Genomic DNA, 19,523 nt, shown 5'->3' on the forward strand with positions numbered 1-19,523 from the left:
GACCACTTCGAGAAAGTCGGAAAAATTCTCGGATCCAAGACTCCCTCCTCCAAATCAGCGTCTAGGTGGCAGCGACACGGAACCAGGCTTAGGAAAGTCTCTCCAACAGGATAAGACAGATCAAAGAGGAAGCCCTCTCCAGCATCCCTTAAGCCCCGGGTATTCTTTTAGCAACCATTCCCTGGACATCACCAGCTGGATTCTGGGCTGGGTTCTGGATGTGCGGAAGGCAATCTACAGAAAAAGAGAGGAGCTGCAAATGTATGTTTTGAGATTCTCATTAGATAGCTTGATTTATTTCCATTCGTCTTTAAAAAAGATTCAGAATATTGAAAAGTTAACTCCAACTCCTGTTGGACTGACAACCAAAACCTGATGGTATTATTTAGGCCTTTTTGGGTCCCAAGTGGGATTAATAAGGCAACGAAGTTACAGCGAAGACAGCCATAGAGATCTGGGCGGGGGAGAGTCCTGAATGTTGAGGAGGGGGAGGAGGTGTGGTTCTGAAAAGATATGAAAAGGGGCTGGAAGAGAGGTACTAGGGAGGGGCTTGGAGAGCTCTGGTAGTCTCTGTCCCGCTCCCAGAAACAGGTTACAGAGAAACAAATATTCGGGGTTTCCTGCGCCCCTGTAGGGGGCGCTGTCGTCCGCTGTCCAGTAGACAGCTCATCTAAACCGCCAACTGTGGAGGAGGCAACAGCAACAATGTTCGCGCGTTTCTGAACTAAGACGGGATTTTAGAGTGACACTAAGAACTAGGGAAAGGCTCACGAAAAAAGTAATTGAGTTTAAAGTAGTAGTAGGAATGGTGTACTGACCCCCATAATTTCAAGGAAATACATTGTCCTTGCAATGAGGTTTCTTGAAGAAAATTTACGTTAACTGATACATGTATACACACGACAGTATAGGCTTTAACTGCTCTAAGGCCCCAGAAGAAGGAAGACTGATTCTTTTGTGGAAGCGTTCATAGAAGGTGAGACAACTGACCAGGTCTCTCAAAGAGCATGTGTTGTGCCAAGGAAAGAGAACAACAGACAGGTGTGGCATCTGCCTCCCCAAACCCCCTAATCCCGACCCTAGGCATTCCCAAAGGAATGAGCTGCAAGATAAAACCTTCTGACAAAGGCAGTATTAGACAAGGAAGTTAAAACCCAACAACAGAATAGAGAAAGCTCAGAGACATCAACTGGAAGATCTTCACTGGCACATCACCTCATGTGAGTGCAACTTATTCTCCTGCACACATCTTGCAAGGTCTAAGGGCCCTGCCTTCCACCATAAAAGAACATGAGCCCAGAGAAATGTAATTCCCAAACAGAAATGATTCCTTACCATGGTGGCACCCCATTATGTCAGAAACTATAATTAGAACTATAATATTAGAACTATTTAAAATTAGAAACTATATTAGAAATAAACCATTTTAAGGTGGATCAACTGGTCCAAAAACATTTATGCCCTGTACTTTGCTAGGAACCTGAAGGACCCACAAGCACAATCCACTCAATTTACACGTTAGAATGATGTGAGTATAGAAAAATTTTATTCACCATCATGCCAATAAGTAAGCCTGTGAGCTTTACTACATTCAGCTCTGTCTCTGGGATTCAGTTTTGCCTTGTTTTGTTTTAATTGATAAAGTGAAGAAAGGAGTAGGAAATCATGAGTGGAGAGCAGTGGGGCTACTCAGGCTCCACCCTCACTCCCATTCCCAGCATAAAGAAATGGTAAAGAGAACAGAAAATTAATACATACCTGAGCTTCTATAAACAGGGGTCAGAAACATATTCCAAGATAGTTACTAACAAACTGATATTGCTATGATAACCCCAGGAAGAGGTAAACCAAAGATACATACTCAAGGATTAGACTCTGGAATTTTAACACACTCCAGGAAGACAACCAGAACTTGGACGTATGAAAGATGGGGCACTGGAATAAAGATATTCACATAAATCCAGAGCCTGAAAAAGTTTCCTGTTCCACGTAGGAGAAACCAGAAAACCTCAACCATTTTTGAGGGAATTGGGGAAAACATATTTTCTTCTTGGACTCACATTAGTAGAAAGAAGGTACTCCAAAGTGTGTTAGGTTTAGATGTGAAGTACAAATGTGTACTACCCACCCAGTTTAGGATTAAGGATTCCTCTGCAGGAAGACTTCCATAACTTCACAAACAGAACTCCAAAAGAAAGTCATAGTATTCATGAGACTGAGTTCAAAATAAAAAACAAAGCATTCAAGGAAACAGACTGTACATCATAGGGAGACATAGTCAACAGGAAGGGAAAGTCCATAGGCAGAAAATCTATACCCACCAATGGAGATAATACTATGAATTAGTATGTTTAAAGTTTTTGATCATGGTGGATAATGTCAGCTGCAAAAATAATCTGCAATTTCCATTGGTTTAACTATCAAAGTTGATTTCTCCCTCTCATCACAATTGAAGAATTCAAGGGACATTCCTGAATGACTGCCTTCCTCCCACCCAGGTCTTTCAGGAATGCAAGATTCCTTCATCAACCAGAGAGTGAAAATAAGGCAAGAGCCATATTGAAAGAGTAAATTTAAAACTTTTTTCAATATTAATGAAAAATATCAAACCACAGTTTCCCTTAATTATGAATTTGACTACTGCTGAATTTAATTCATTAGTAGATTTTAAAGGAATTTTTCCATCTATTTCAGTGAAGGATATTACTCTATAGTTTCCAATTCTTGTGGTTATTGTTCAATTTTGGTAGAAGAATTATGATAGCCACACAAACTAAATTGGTAAATGTGTCCTTCTCCTCTATTTTTATGAAATCACCTGTGCAATATATTATTTCTTCCTTAAATATCTGGTAAGATTGGCTAGTGACACTATGTGCCTGGAGTTTTCTTTGATAAAGATTTTTTAAAATATAAACTCAAGTTTTAGTAGATATAGTATAATTCAAACTTTCTATTTCTTCTTGGGAAAGTTTTGTTAAGTTGTATTTTTCAAGAAATTTGTCAATTTCATTTAAGTTACTGGATTTTGGGCATAAGATTGCTTATTATGTTTCTTATTATTGTTGTTATGTGGATAGTGACATCTTCTCTTCATTCCTGCTTCCAGTCATTTGTGTCTTCTTTTTTGAAGATCACATTTTTTTCCTGATCACATTTGCTAAGATGAATCAATATTATTAACCTTTCCAGACAACAACTTTTTTGTTTCACAACTTCATTTTTTATTTTCTCAGTTTTACTCTTCTGATTATTTTTGCCTTATAGTTAGTTTAGGTTTAATTTGCTTACCTTACAGACTTTCTAAGATATAAACTGAAACAACTGGTTTCTAATTTCTTTGAAATGTAAGCATTTTAAAATTCAAATTTTCAATTTCCTTTTTTTTTCATTTTCTTGTGATTTCTTCTTTGACCAATGGTTTATTTCAAAGTGTGTTATTTTGTTTTCAAGTAGTTCCATCATTTCTAGATATAAAATATTTATATATTTATAACTTACATCCTTTGTGTTCACAGTACATTCTCTATGATTTCAACCCTTTTAACTCTATTGTGATTACTTATAATTCATTATATGGTAAATGTTCTAGCTTGGTGAACATCCCATATGCACTTGAAAAGTATTCTGAAATTGTTCGGTGAAAAGTCATTTAGAGAAGTTGATAGTGTTGCTCTATCTATTCTTTATTGTCACTGATTTTTGACTTTTTATAGATTCTTTGATTTTTATTCTATTCTCCCTTTATTTTTGTCAGTTTTGCTTCATGTATTTTGAATTGTTAGTATGTGTATATGTGTGAATGGTTGTTATGCTGACAAATTGGCTCTTATAGCATTTTGATATATTCTTTTTCAATTCTGGATAATACTCCTTTTCTTACAGTCTATTTTGATATTAGTATAGCCACATCAGTCTTCTTATGCCTGCTATTTGCATGGCATAACTTTTACTATTTTTCATAATTTTCTATTTGAAACTCATACCTTCATATTTAAAGTATACCTTCAAAATGGCATGCAGTTGGGTGTTGTTTTCTTCTAATCTGAATACCTCAGATATTACTTAGAGTGTTTAGTTCATTTCCATTCAGTGAAATAATTGATCTAGTTAGGTTAACTGTGGTTAAGTAGATTAGCATTTTATTAAGTTTTCTAGATGTTCAATCTATTTTTGTAATTCTGTTTCTACTTTCCCCCACCTTTTTTGTTTGTTGTTAGACAAAATTTTATATACTATTTTATTTTATTTTCTCTTTTAGCATTTAATTATGGTATTGTGCATTTATTAACCAGCCACTCTAGGGATGGCAATATTCACTATTAACTTGTGCCTGTCTACTGCACTTACTACTGTACTATTTACTGTAAACTTCAAAATCCTAATAATAGTAAAATTCCATTTTCCTTTCCCATCCTTTTTACGATTATCATCATATATTTAACATTTTCAACCACAGTTTACATTCTATACCTCCTACTTTAGATCTTTTTGCCTATTCCTAAAGTCACAAATATGTTATCCTTCTTCTAAGAGGTCTCTGATTTTACCTTTCACAGTGAGATTTTTCACCTATATGAAATTAAATTTTATGTGTGCCATGGCTAGAATAGAGATTCATTGTTTTATATGATTTCTTATTTTATTCAGTTTACCCAGTACCATTTAATGAAAAGTTGACATTTTTCTTCCTTCAGTGTTATTTCATCTTTGTGTATCAGATAACAATACACATATGGGTCTGATCTATTTATATTTGAATCAATATTACACTCTCTTAACTACAATAGCATTTTAATAGGTCTTATACCTGGTAGTACAAATTTGTCATTTTTTTTCTATTGAAGTTTATCTGAGGTATTCTTACTATTTTAATTTTTATAGTATTATAATTTACTGGGATTCCATTTAATTTGTAGTCCAGTTTGGGGATCATTAAAGATCAGTCTTTATCATGCTGAGACCTCTAATCTATAATGTTTTCTTCCATTTATTTCTATCTTCCCTAGTTTTTATCAAGAACACTTTATTGTTTAGAATATAGATATTTGGGGAAATTTTCATAAGGATTATTTGTAGACATTTGATGTATTTTGATTCTACTGAAATAATACACTTTTTAGCTTGACACAGCGGTACATCCCTGTAATCCCAGAGACTCAGGAGACTAAGGGAGGGAGGATCAACAGTTCAGTGCCAGCCTTGGCAACTTAGTTGTCTCAAAATTAAAAAGAAAAACATAAAAAGGCCTGGGAATGTAGCCTTAGTGGTAGAGCATTCTGGGTTCAATTTTTAGTACTACAAAAAATGATAATTTTTTGAAAAAATTCATTTGTAACTGTTACATATACATGAATATATGGAATATTTGCATATCTTGTATTCAGTGAAGTTCTGAACACTTTTATTAATTTTAGCTCTTTTATATAAGTTTGATTTCCCAATTCTGAGTCTTCCATTTCTTCTTCTTGACCTATTTCATTAACTGTGATATTAGCTAGGACCATCAAACTCAGTTGAGTAGGAAGGATAGCACAATATTTTGTCTCATTCTTAGTCTCAGGCAGAAGCCTTCAATAATTCACCACTACATTAATTTCTTTGTTCACTTAAAATATTCAGATGTGTTATCTCACAGTTCAGGAAGCTAAAAGTCTGAAGCCAAGATGTCAGCATGCTCCCTGTGCAACTCTGAGTAGTGTTCCTCCTGGTTTCTTAGCTGCTACCAGTAGCTGGCAATCCTGTCTGCTCCTGGATTTCTGCTCCATCATTCCAAGCCTCTGCTTTTGCCATCACATCACCCTCCTTGCCTGTCTGGGCCTAGACTCCCCTCTTTTTATAAAGGAAATCAGTTGCATTGGGTTAGGACCCACCTTAATGTCCTCATCTTAACTTGATTAAATTTGCAAAGACCTTATTTCTAAAATAAAGTCATACTCACAGGTCCCAGTAATTAATTAGACCTTAGACATATCTATTTGGGAAAAACAAAATGCAACTCACAGCAGCCATTAAGTAAAATATTAGCTGTAGTATTATTTATGTGTGTGTGTATGTGATTCTATTTTTTTCTTTATTTTTTTTTAGATAATTCTTTCACAAGAAGGAAGTTTCCTTCTATTCCTATTCAGATAGGAATGGATGTGTATAGAATTATATAACTTTTTAAGCATCTGTTAAGGTGATATTCTTTCTCCTTTTTTCTGTTAATATTTTGAAGGCAGGGGCTGGGGATGTGGCTCAAGCGGTAGCGTGCTCGCCTGGCATGCGTGCAGCCGGGGTTCGATCCTCAGCACCACATACCAACAAAGATGTTGTGTCTGCCGAGAACTAAAAAATAAATATTAAAAATTCTCTCTCTCTCTCTTTCTCCTCTCCCACTCTCTCTTAAAAAAAATATTATGAAGGCATATCACTTTTAATTGTTAACATACAATACACACACCCACATTATCAGTTGGACTTATGTGAAATTCAAGGCCTGTCCAGCACCAAACTTTACTGATGATTAGTGGAAGATATGGAGCCAGAGCAGCACCATATGCTGCCTTTGTGTCTGGGAGGCACTGAACTCTTCAGAAACAGCTCCCTGAGTCCCCCCTTCCTACTCACTGTGTATTCTGCTTCCACAGAGATGAGTGCTAACTGCATAGTGAACAAAGTACAGGAAAGTGGCTGAGTTTGGTTATCATCAGTCTTTATAATCCTGCAAGTCAGACAGCCCTGTTCTGCCTATGTAACTAACTTCTATTATTCCGTGCAGATCTGTAGCCCATCAATTGCAGATTTATTTATAATAAATACTATAGACAAACCAGGTATATCATATTAAAAGTAATCCTGGTTCAGCAGTCAGTACCTAACAACTCCTGATGAATTCTTATTTACCTCATAGCTATACATATCATCAACCACTCTTTGCTAGGCATTTGATCAGAATTAAAACTGCCTGAGAAACAGGAGGAGTGAGTTACAGACACACTGTTTACTAATTCTTTCCCATCTGGTAGTCCTGAAAAATAAACCATTTGGTTTTAGTGTATTATAAGTTTTTTTGTTGTTTTTTATTTTAAATATTTATTTATTTATTTATTTTTAGTTTTCGGTGGACACAACATCTTTGTTTGTATGTGGTGCTGAGGATCGAACCTGGGCCACACGCATGCCAGGCGAGCACGCACATCCCCAGCCCTATTATTAGCTTTTTAGTGTTTTATTGAATTTGTTTTGCAAATCTTTTCTTTAGAACTTAACATCTACATTTATGAAAGAAATACCTGAGATTTTCTTGTTTTAATAATAAGCTTGGAAGGTTTTGCTGTCAAGATTATTCTGGTCTCCTAAAAGGAGTTGGGAATTAGTTCCCATTTTCTTATACTATGAAGGACTTTGTGTAAGCATTGTGTTAGATGTGTTATTTCCTCCTGAAATGAGAAATGAGAAAAATTAACTGGCAAGGCCATCTAATTTGATGTTTCCTTTGCAGGAAGTTTCATTTTGTGATTTTTTAAAATGGAAGTATAACCTATAAACCAAATATCAAGTAATAATTTTGTAATTCTTGCATCAAAAACCACAAAAGCCTGAGTGTGGTGGTGCATGCTTGCAATTCCAGGTCACTCAGAGGCAGAAAGATCTCAAGTCCAAGACCAGCCTAAGAAACTTAGTGAGACCCTGTCTCAAAATAAAATACAAAGGGCTGAGATTGTAGTTCAGTGGTAAAGTGCCCTTGGGTGCAGTCCCCGGTACTGAAAAAATAATAAACCAGAAAATGAAAATTGCCGGCACCCCAAAAGCCCTTCTTTTACTACATTCCAGTTTCTATTCTTCAAAGAGTATATTATCTTGAATTTTAACATCATAGTTCTACTATGATTGAATTATATAAAAGTAATTTCAAGAAGCAGAATTATATGCTAACACATTTTGAATATTAGGTTGTGAGATCCTGGTTCTTATGTAACTCTTTTTTTTTTCAATATATTTTTTAGTTGTAGATGGACACAATACCTTTATTTTATTTATTTAGTTTTATTGGTGCTGAGGACCGAACCCAGTGCCTCACACATGCCAGATAACTGTGACTACTGAGCAACACCCTCAGGCCTCTTATGTAAATCTTATGAAGAATATTTTATGCTTTAGTTGTCTATAAGCTGTGTTTACGGTATCCCACAGATTTTTCTAAGCTCTTCAGTGCTATTCAGATTTGTCCTTGATCTGTCCTACCCAGTGTTCTGTCAAGGGCCTGAGTACAGGTCTTTGGTCATCTCATCTCTTTTAGTCTTTTATGCTGATTAGCATCAGATCCATGAATGTGAATCCAGTCCAACTTTATGGGTAATTTTCTGAGTTCTACTCTGCTCTATCTATAGTATTTTCTGGTTTGCTAAAGTTCCTCTACACAGAAGCTACTCAGTTTCACAATTACAAATTCTCTAGAGCACACAGACCAAAGAGAAAAAAAAACTTTTCTAGGTTTGATTCTGGTTTTTGTTTGCTTGTTTATTTTTTGGTACCAGGATTTGAATTCAGGGAGCCACATCCTCAGCCTGTTTTTGTATTTTATTTAGAGACAGGGTCTCGCTGTGTTACTTAGGGCCTCACTGAGTTGCTGAGGATGGTTTGAATCTGCGATCCTCCTTCTCAGCTTCCTGAGCTGCTAGGATTATAGACATGATTCTGCTCTCTTGAAGATGTTGTTAAACAAACATTAGAAAAAAATTTTCCTTCTTTTGAGGATCTGACTCCTTCAAGTTTCCACTGATGCTGCTTTTGCTGTGACTGCTTCCCCATTACATAATTGCCTGGGGGCAGGGCGCAAGGAAAAAATGAGGGATTTCCTTCACTCTATTTCTCTGTTATGGTCTTTCAGTCTAAACTTTAGTATATTTACTGGAACTCTCTGCACCACAGTGCACAATTCTAGTTTTTCTTACTGCATGGAATTCAGACTGGAAATTTTTCAAGGAAAATAACGCTAAACTCACCAGCAATTCATTGATACTTTGTGTTCTGGCAGTTTTCTCTGATATTGTTACTGATATTTATTTTTCCAAATTCCCAAATTGCTGCCCATGAGTTCTGTTCAGGATTTCTACTCCCATTCCATGGAATAAGAAGGTTGCTTGGTGTGTGTTTCCTCCATCTTCCCTGTAAGTGGTTCTTTTGTATTATTCTAACTAGTTATACATATCAGTAAAATGCACTTTGATACATCACATATAGATGGAATATAATTTTTCATTTTTCTGGTTGTACATGATATAGAATCACACTGGTTGTATGGATGGATAGATAGATAGATAGTAATAATGTCTGATTCATTCTACTATCCTTTCTACCACTATGCCCTCTCCCATCCCTTCATTCCTCTCTACCTAATAATCTAAAGTAACTCTGTTCTTCCCTATCCACCCACTTATTGTGAATTAGCATCCATATATCAGAGAAAACATTTGGACTTTGGTATTTTGGAACTAGCTTATTTTCCTTAGCTTGATATTCTCCAGCTCTATCAATTTACCAGCAAATGCCATAATTTCATCTTTCTTTAAGGCTGAGTAATATTCCATCATATATATATATCACATTTTTTATTTATCTGTTGAAGAGCACCTAGGTTGGTTTCATAGTTTATCTATTTTGAGTTTATCTCTATAAACAGGATGTAGCTGCATCACTATAGTATGATGCTTTTAAGTCCTTTCAGAACAAACCAAGCAGTGAGTCAAATAATGGTTCCATTCCAAGTTTTATGAGGCATCTCTATACCACTTTCCATTTTGCATTCCCACCACAATGTATGAATGTACCCTTTTCCCCACATCCTTGCCAACATTTATTGTTATTTGTATTCTTGATAATTACAATCAATACCACGACAAGAAAGCCTACAGAATGGGAGAAAATCTTTACCTCATGCACCTCGCATAGAGCATTAATCTCCAAGATAAAGAACTTAAAAAACTTAACACCAAATATCCCAATCGATAAATGGGCTAAGGAACTGAACAGACACTTCACAGAAGAAGAAATTCAATCAATCAACAAATATATGAAAAATATTCAACATCTTTAGCAATTAGAGAAATACAAATCAAAACTACACTAAGATCTCACCTCACTCCAGTCAGAATGGCAATTATCAGGATTACAAACTACAATAAATGTAAGTAGTTCTTGAGAGTTACTTTTTATACTTACTGTTTAGCTAAGGTTGCCAATATAATTTAGGTAGGCAGTATTTAATTTTATCAACATTATTCCTTAACCCACTCTTTATTCTATGTTTACTCTTCTTATGAACATACATCCTTAGTATTCATTTCAGTGTCTTCATAGGTAAGCTCTGTTATTATATGTTTATAGATGTCTCTGTTTTCCATTAATATTTTGATTTTGTTATTATCACTCATATGAATACAGAAAACAGTGCAGATGAAATGTCACCTAAGGGTGTATGATAAGATGAATGTCCTTTTAACCACCCATGGATGAGACCATATGATGGCACCTCAGGAGGCTCAAGTTTCCTTCCCAAGAAAGGCAGCAACTTCCTTTAACAAAAGTAACTGCCACACCAGGGTTTATAGGAGATCTCTGATTACTTTTTATTATAATTTTGTGACTTTCAAGTGAGAAGCCCTGAACACTGTAATTTAAGTCAGCCTGATTTTAAAAATATGTCTTCTACGCCTCTGTATCTTTTTAACCTTAATAATTTCATGGAAGAAATCAAACTGTAGAATTAAGATTCAGCTGCTGGTCTTCCCATAGTATAGTATGGAATTTTTATTGGCCCTCTAGGTTTCCTGCAATCAATAGTTGAATCTATAAACTTAACCTGACTCAGATTTCATTTTGGAAGGAAGATTACTTCATTGATGCTGTTGAATGCATTGTCAAGAGGCATATAATGTCTACTTATATCACTTTTTTTTTTGTATCTAGCAGCCATAGGTTTTTAGTTGGCAATGCTTAGATCTTTAACTTGTAACTACTGAAAAGTGGTGATGCTCCAATTCTGTAACTCTTTCTTCCTTTAAATATATCCCCATGTCTGCCATTTAGTTTCTCAGTGGTATTTGCGTATAAAAGCAGGACAGGTGTTTCTTTTATTTACAAGATTTCAAAACAAAAAACTGGCTCCTTAGTATAAGTTTAACTAAAACTGTGTATGTGTGCACCTGCGTGTGTATATGTCTACAACCAGGCAGACCTCCAACATCAGGTTGCATATTCAACCCAGCCACAGAGTGATGAAATCTCTCTCCCTGTTTGTGCTGGGGCCATACCTGTGACATCCTACTTCATGTTCCTGAGACATCAGTTCCTGGGAGATGCTGAACTCCCTTGACATCCAACTTTGTCTCAAAGTTGGTTCTCAATGCTCCTGCCAAACCATCTTGTCTGGTAGTTTAGGACTCTTGCACCCAGGCATCTCCCTCCTTCTCCCACTTGGAGCACATATATATTGAAGTCTGATAACTCTCCCACACTTCTTGGGCTCGCTTCCTGTTTTCTCCCACATGGGCATTTCATTTCAAATAAAAAAAAAACATGAACCAACCCTTGTGCATTTAATACTATCTTGGTGGATCTATACTAATAGGTGTACATCTGTGAGCACTAATAGTGAGCTCACAGATGTACATCTGTTTAGTCTGCTTTGATTACAGACAACATTACTGATGCTCAAATTTCCCAGTCTTTGGTGAATGGAGATTCTGTAGATGGAACTCCCAGGTCCTTTAAACACAGTCTTACAATGTCGATGCTCCTGTCCTCTGTTACAATATAATATCCTGAGCTCATCTCCTACATTTTCTGTCCTAGGCCTGGAATAAGCTATTTCAACCATTTCTCTAAGAAACTCTGGTGTCTTTTGGTTGTAAATGTTATTTTTAGGCCTCCTTGGTGGGTAGGTTTAAGACAATCTATTTATCTCTCCATCCATCCATCCATCCATCCATCCATCCATCCATCCATCCATCTATCCATCCATGTGTCCATTCATCTCTATTTATGATAAAGTAACTCAGTTAAATTCAGGATTACAGATTACTTCTTAAGCTTTTCTCTCTTAAATTTTGGTTCATAAAACCCCTCGTTCTAAAACAGTTATTAGGACAATTGAATTGCAACAATATATCTATTTCTCATTTATTTTATCTCATATTACAATCAAAGCATATCCAGACTAACAGTGGCATCATTGTCACCAAAAGGACTACAGATAAATATTTAAAATTGGTTTTGGATGTTTTTCTTTTTCATTTTCTCTCTTTTTAAAAAGTTCAATCGTACATCCATTGTCAAACATATAGCTATCGCATACACGCTTTCCTCTATGCCCATATATGATATTTAATCTTTGTTCTACATAGGAATATACATTTAATGTTTACCATAGTCCTTGTCCCAATGTCTCTTCAGTAATCTCACTGTCTAAAGCTTGTTCTCTGTACATTCCTAGGAAAGTTTCCTAGAAAATGTTCTCTGAGGTTTTGCATATTGATGACTTTTTTGCTCCCTTTATACTTCAAAGTCATTTTGCCTGGATATAAAATCCTTGGCTCATTTATTAAAAATCTGAATATCTTGAAGTATAGTATTCCTTTCTTCTGGCCTAAAATGCTGCTCTTAAAAGGTCTGATGATAGTATCATTTTCTTTTTCTTTTATATATTTCTCCTATTGGATGTTCTTTCTTTCCTGAATACCCAAATTCTTCTTTTTCTTTAAAACTCAGTACTAGAACTGTATTGTTGATTGTTTTCTGGTGACCTTCCCAAGTATGCAAAATATCTTTTATTCTATGTTTTCAAACCTTTGGTTTTCAAAATATTTTAAAAATTACAACCCTTAGTATTTCTCTCATTCCCTTTTATTGAATCTCCCCTTTGATCTGTATTTTGCTTTTTTTGTTTTTGTGCATTTGGGGTTTTAAATTTTTTTTTTGTAATTAGTGGTAGTAGTAGTCTTTTACATTATTAATTTCATTCAAATTCTTTATATATATTCTTTGAAAAATATTAGCTTTCTCTTCTACATTTTTAAGACATTCCCTATTATGATTATTCTTTTATTTTTACATATTTCCTATTTTTTCTAATTAGTTACACATGACAGTAGAGTGCATTTTGACTCATTATAATTAAATGGAGTGTATTTTCTCATTTGTCTGGTTCCTATTATGATTATTTGAATTTGTCTTGTGTTTATTTATAAGATGCTGTTATCCTTAAATTCCTTTTATTCCTGAGTTCTAACAACTAATTTATTCTACTTCGTCTTTTGTATCCATTTTCTTAATAAATTATTTTAAAATAGCAGGATATAGATTTCATCTATTGATATATTCCTAAGCCTTTGAGTAAAATATCTATCTGGCATGCTTATAATATCTTTTGTTTTCTTTCTTTTTAATTTCTTTTTTTTATTATTGGTTGTTCAAAACATTACATAGTTCTTGATATATCATATTTCACATTTTGATTCAAGTGGGTTATGAACTCCCATTTGTACCCCGTATACTTTAATTTCTTTTTTCTATTAAAAACTCTGTATGGATTATTTTCTTTTCTGTTGCTGACTTTACATGAAATTTGTGCTAATCTTTCCAGAGGAGGCATGATTTAGCAGGTTTTCTCCCATCATACTGAGCTCTGCAGGACTGTGGAGGCTTTGTAATGAGTCTCCTTGACAAATCCCTTCACTTATATTGGTTTTGTTTCCATTTGTTAGAATAGAGAGATTGTTGTGGGAGGTTTGGAAGAAGGAAGTGAAACCACAGCCATGTGGTAGCTCATGCATACTGGCATGAAGCAGAAACTAGACTCTGCGTTCCCCAGCAAGTCTGCCGTGTCTGAGCCAAGTATGAATTTTGCTCCATGACAGAGCCATGGCTGCCTTAGAACACCAGTACTGCCCGTACCAGTGGTAGCAAGATCTGATACAGGTCTCAGTCCGTCTTTACAAGGTTCCAGCACAGGCTCCTGAGTTCCAGCTTGTTCTTGCTCCTCCACTGTACAGACCTCTTCCTTTCCCAACTGCTCTTCAGGAATATCAGACTCCAGAATCTGAGGCAAAGACAGTAGTCTGACAAAGGCTGCTTAACCACCTCCCAGAATTTGACCTCACACACACACAGACACTCAAATACATATGTGCATACGAGCTCACTCACTGCTTCTTTGTTTGAATCCTCACTGCTATTATTTTTGAGAAATGTTAGAAAATATTACATTTTGCTTTTTGAGTCTGACTCTGTTCCCCTCCTATCTTGGTCTGTTCTATTGCTTATAACACACCACCATGACTGATAAGTCATAAAGAAAAGATTTTTTATTTTGGGCTCATGGTTCTGAAGGCCTGAGGTCAATTGCCCACATCTGGTTATGGCCCTCTTGCAGGCAGAATCCTGAGGTAGAGCAGACGGGTGTGTGTGTGTGTGTGTGTGTGTGTGTGTGTGTGTGTGTGTGTGTTCATCCTCTAGTCTATCTCTTCTTATAAAACCACCAACATTCAATCATGGGGGCTCCACCTTGATGACCCTACCTAATCCTAATTGCCTTCCAAAGACTTCCACCTCTAAGCATCATTGATGGATTAATTTTCCACCCTCTTGATCTTCACAATGAGGACTAAACTCCAACATGAATTTTGGAGAAGAGAAACCATATTCAAACCATACTACCTTCCCAAACCTGTATTAGGACTCTCTTTTTCTTTTGTCCCTATGCAACTAAATTTGGATGCTCTTCTCAGTGATTTTTTTCTCACTGTGGAGCTTTGTGCTACAACGCAGGTTGGTTTATTATCACTGAGAGTTTGCAGGACCTACTCTACTCTGGTCCCCTGAGACTTAATTGAGATCCTCCTGCCCTCACTTGCTTTACAGGTAAGAAAACCTCTCCCAATTCCAGTTGCTTTCAAAAGTTGGCCTTTCTAAATTTCCAGAAAGAAACCATCACCAGGCTTGCCACATAATTTGGGGGCTCAGTGGAAAATGGAATCATAAGAAAACAAAAGATAAAAATTGTCTTCTGTGGTTTTTCTCCCAACTTGTAATGGTGTTTTTTACCTGCTGTTTATTTTTGCACTTGGTTGCACACAGAGATACTTGTGGGCTGAGTGCAAACAGACTTTCATAGGCACTGGAACCTCAATTCACAGTTCAGCACCTGGAGTGCACATATTTAGAACTCTCCCTCAGGTCCCATGGGGTAATTATGGTTGTTAGGCAGAGGCTGAGTAGTGGAAGATGAGAAATCATCTAGAAAGGCAGCAAGACATAGAATCACACAGAAGCTGAGCCTCCAAGTGCCAGTGTATGCTCTGTTGTCCCACTGGGCAAATTCAAAGATAAAATCATTAAGAATAAATCTTTAGCTGGAGGTGTAGCTCAGTAGTACAATGCTTGGCTAGCATGCACAAGGCCCTGGGTTCTATCCCCTGCACTTCAAAAAACATTTTTTTTATTTGTAAAGAAAAAGAATCTAGACAGCAACTGCAGAACATTAACTTCCAAGCAGGATCCCTTTCTAAGTACTATTTCCTTGCTCATAAAAATTGGCCCTGCCTTAATTGTGTGTGTGTGTGTGTGTGTGTGTGTGTGTGTGTGTGTGTATGCACATGCATGCAGGGGATTGAACCAAGGGCCTCATGCATGGCAAGCATGTGTTAACAACCCTCTTTATAGTTATATTGAAGGTCTCAGAACTCTCGGACACCCAAGCTACACATGCCTTTGGGAGGTCAGTGTTTCCTTCTTGTATTCTGGACTCTTAGGGATGCTGGGTTATCTAGCTCTATTGTTGAGGCTGTCTGTGGAATTGAGGTGTTGCTATCCCCATTTCTGTGTACCTATGGGGAATCAGGAGAGATTAAAAAATGATGCTGTGGCTTGTACTCTTCCCATATTCCTTGAAAAAAATAGTGTAACTGTATATAGAATTCTATTTTGATAGTTATTTACATTCAGCTCTATGAAGATATTATTCCACAGCACTGACATGGCTCATGTCCCATTTCTCCCAGGAGCCAGAGGCTTCTATCAGCTCTCTAGTTTCTGTTTTTCTAGGTTTCTCAGATGTGATTTTCCTGCTTTGCAGCCTGGCTGCACATTTTTAAAATTTTGTTTCCCTGTATATGTTATCTATGTGATTGGAGGAAAAGGAGACTTCGGAATATGATCTTTCAACACTACCTTGACTTAATTTAAGATTTGTGTTAGTTGACTTTTGGTCTCTATAACAATGCCTGAAGTAATTAACTTATAAAGAGAAAAGGATTGTTTAAACTTGTAATTCTAGAGGTTTCACTCCATGGTCTACTGACCCCTTGCTTTGGGCCTGTGGCAGGCCAACATGGTGGGAACAGGAAGGGAACAAAACCACATAGCCAGAGAGGAAGAGGCAAGGTCCCACTATCTTCTTTGCGGGCATTTCCCCAATGACCAAAAGATGCTCCCTAGGCCACCTCTTAATAGCACCCAGCGGGGGACCAAGCCTATAACAGTGGGCCTTTCCAAACCATAGCAGATTTTATATTCAGTATTTCAAATTAGTAAGGATTAAAAATTCTGATAAAGTCCAGAGTCTAAGGGGCTTAAGAAAAGATTTATTCCTATACACTATTGTGGAGAGTGTAAATGGGGCAACTCTTTAGGAGAACAGTTTAAGAATATCAGGAAAAGATTTAATTTTCAGGGCTGAGGCTATGGCTCAGCAGTAGCACACTTGCCTGGCATGTGTGAGGCACTGGGTTCAGTTCTCAGCACAACATATAAATAAATTAAATAGAGGTCTATCAACAACTAAAAAAATTTTAAAAGAAGATTTAATTTGAATTCTATTTAATCTACTAATTCATAATATATCTTGCAGTATATAGTAATGCATGCATTTAGAATGTAGATTAAAATATTTATTATAGTACTATGCTTATTAACAAAAAAGAATAAGAAATTCCATAAAAGCCTGTTAAACTCCAAGTTGAATAAAAGATGACATATCCACAAACTAGATGCTATGAAACCTTGCAAAGAATGGGATAGATATGTACATATAGAAAAGATATGAGAAGCCACTCATAAAGAAGCTAATAGCACATATAATATGATTCCATTTGGGTAAAATAACTCTGGAAACTAATCAAGGGACTGTTGGCAGTCATTAACTGCAGTAATTAGAAATGAGGTAAGAAGTGCTTTTATATTTTTACCCTTTCACATAGTTTGCAGTTTTAACATAACTTTTTTGTGCTAATATTTAAAAAGCTACCCTTCATCATTGGTGAGAATGTAAAATGGTTCAGGTACTCTGGAAAGTGGTTTGGAATTTTTAATGAAAGTAAACATATGGTGGTGGGCATGTAGCTCAGTGGTATAGTGATTGCCTAATATGCGCAAGGTCCAGGTTCCATTCCCTGCAAAACACACACACACACACACACACACACACACACACACACACACACCAAACAAATATGTGATTACCACATGGCCCAGTGATTGCACTCATGGGCATTTATCCCAAATAAATGAAAACTCATCTTTACACAACATGTTCATACATGTTCACAGTAATTTTATTTTTAATAGCCCCAAACAAACCAACTCTCCTTCACTGGGCAAATAGTTATATAAACTGTTCTATCCATACCACAGACTACTACTCAGCAATAAAAAGGAATGTCCTATTGATAAACACACAACAACTTGGATAAATCCAGGAAACCAATAACAGTAGACTATCTACTGTGCAATTCCACTTATATCTCATCTTTTAAGTGGCAAAATTATGTAAGTGGGTGACAATGGTTAGAGATGCAGTGGAAATGGGGAAGGGGAGGCAGGAGCCTGGATATATAAGGCAACATTAGGGTCCTTTGTGATAATTTAACCATTGGGTATCTTAAGTACAGTCATAAAGACATAAACTTACATGTATGATAAATTGCATAGAACTAAACACACACACACACACACACACACACACACACACACACACATACACACACACAAATGAGATGAATTTGGGAAATCTGAATTTGGTAAGTCGATTGTGCCAATGTCTGTTTCCTGGCTGTATTGTAACAGTTTTACCAAATACAATTGAGGGCAAAGAATACGAAGCCCTCTATATAATATTGCTCACAAATGCAGGTGAATCTATAATTATTTCAAAAATCTTTAATTAAAAAATTCAGTTCTTTAGATTGTTTTCCTCTGTGCAGATCTCATAAATTATTTTTATTAGGTTTTCCTAAATATTTTATAAATATGATTTCTATTACAAATTAAATATTTCTATTATACATTCTTTTTAAAAATTATTTGTCTTTTTTGGAGAGAGAGAGAGAGAATTTTTTAATATTTATTTTTTAGTTTTCGGTGGACACAACATCTTTATTTTATGTGGTGCTGAAGATCGAACCCAGCGCCCCGCGCATGCCAGGTGAGCACGTTACCATTTGAGCCACATCCCCAGTTCTATTACATATTCTTAATAGTTATTACTAGTTTAGAGGAATGAAATTCATTTTTTTATACACTGGTGCCCTATTGATATGGCAATTTTGCTAGTTGCTCTTATTTGTTCTTACAGATTATTAGCCAAGTCTCATTTACTATGGGTTTTCAATGTGAGAAACACTGAAAATTTTAATATGATTTTTATAAGTGTATTGAGAAAACCATGTGATTTTCTTCTTTACATGCACTCAGATAGTAAATTGCACTGGTAGATTTTCTGATAAATAATCTTGATGTTGAATCTTCTCTGATGGCACTCCTACTTTTCTGGGATCAACACTACACAATCACTTTGCTTCATTAATTTAAAAAATAATATTGGTTTCATTATCTAATATTCTATCTCTGATTTGTGAATGTATGTTCACCCATGAAATCAGTCTGTCATTTTCTTTGATGGTAATTTACTTGCTCTGTTTTGGTATGAAGGTTATTAACTGACTTCAGAAAATGAGTTTGGAAGCTTATTTTCTGAAACAGATTGTGTAAAATAGTAGCTACATAAACAGAACTTTGGTAGAATTTTCCGATATGATATTGTCTGTTTCAGCACCTTCTGGGGCAGGGAAGAATCTGATCAATTTTAGTATTTTCACTTGTTATTAGTCTTTACAATTTTTTTAAAGAAATGGTTTTCTTTTTTCTGGTATCAAATTTGTCATTTTAACTTTTTATCACAAAACTTCCCACTTCATCTAGGTTTTTATGTTTAATTGTCTCTGGTTCCCATAATATTCTTGTCAATGAATTTTAAATTAAATTGTTGTTCAAATTTATCAAATAAATACTTTTCTCTTGTGTTATTTGCTTTCCATTACTGCAGCAAACACCTGAGATAATCAAACTAAAAGGAACAAAGATTTATTTTGTCTCATGCTTCTAAAGGTTCCGGGCTATGGTTGCTTTAGGCCTAAGGTAACACAGTACATTATGGTGGAGAAGCATGTTCACCTCCTGTTGACTAGGAAGCAAAAAGAGAGGAA

This window comes from Ictidomys tridecemlineatus, unplaced genomic scaffold, assembly GCF_052094955.1.
Source record: "Ictidomys tridecemlineatus isolate mIctTri1 unplaced genomic scaffold, mIctTri1.hap1 Scaffold_80, whole genome shotgun sequence".
Taxonomy (NCBI): domain Eukaryota; kingdom Metazoa; phylum Chordata; class Mammalia; order Rodentia; family Sciuridae; genus Ictidomys; species Ictidomys tridecemlineatus.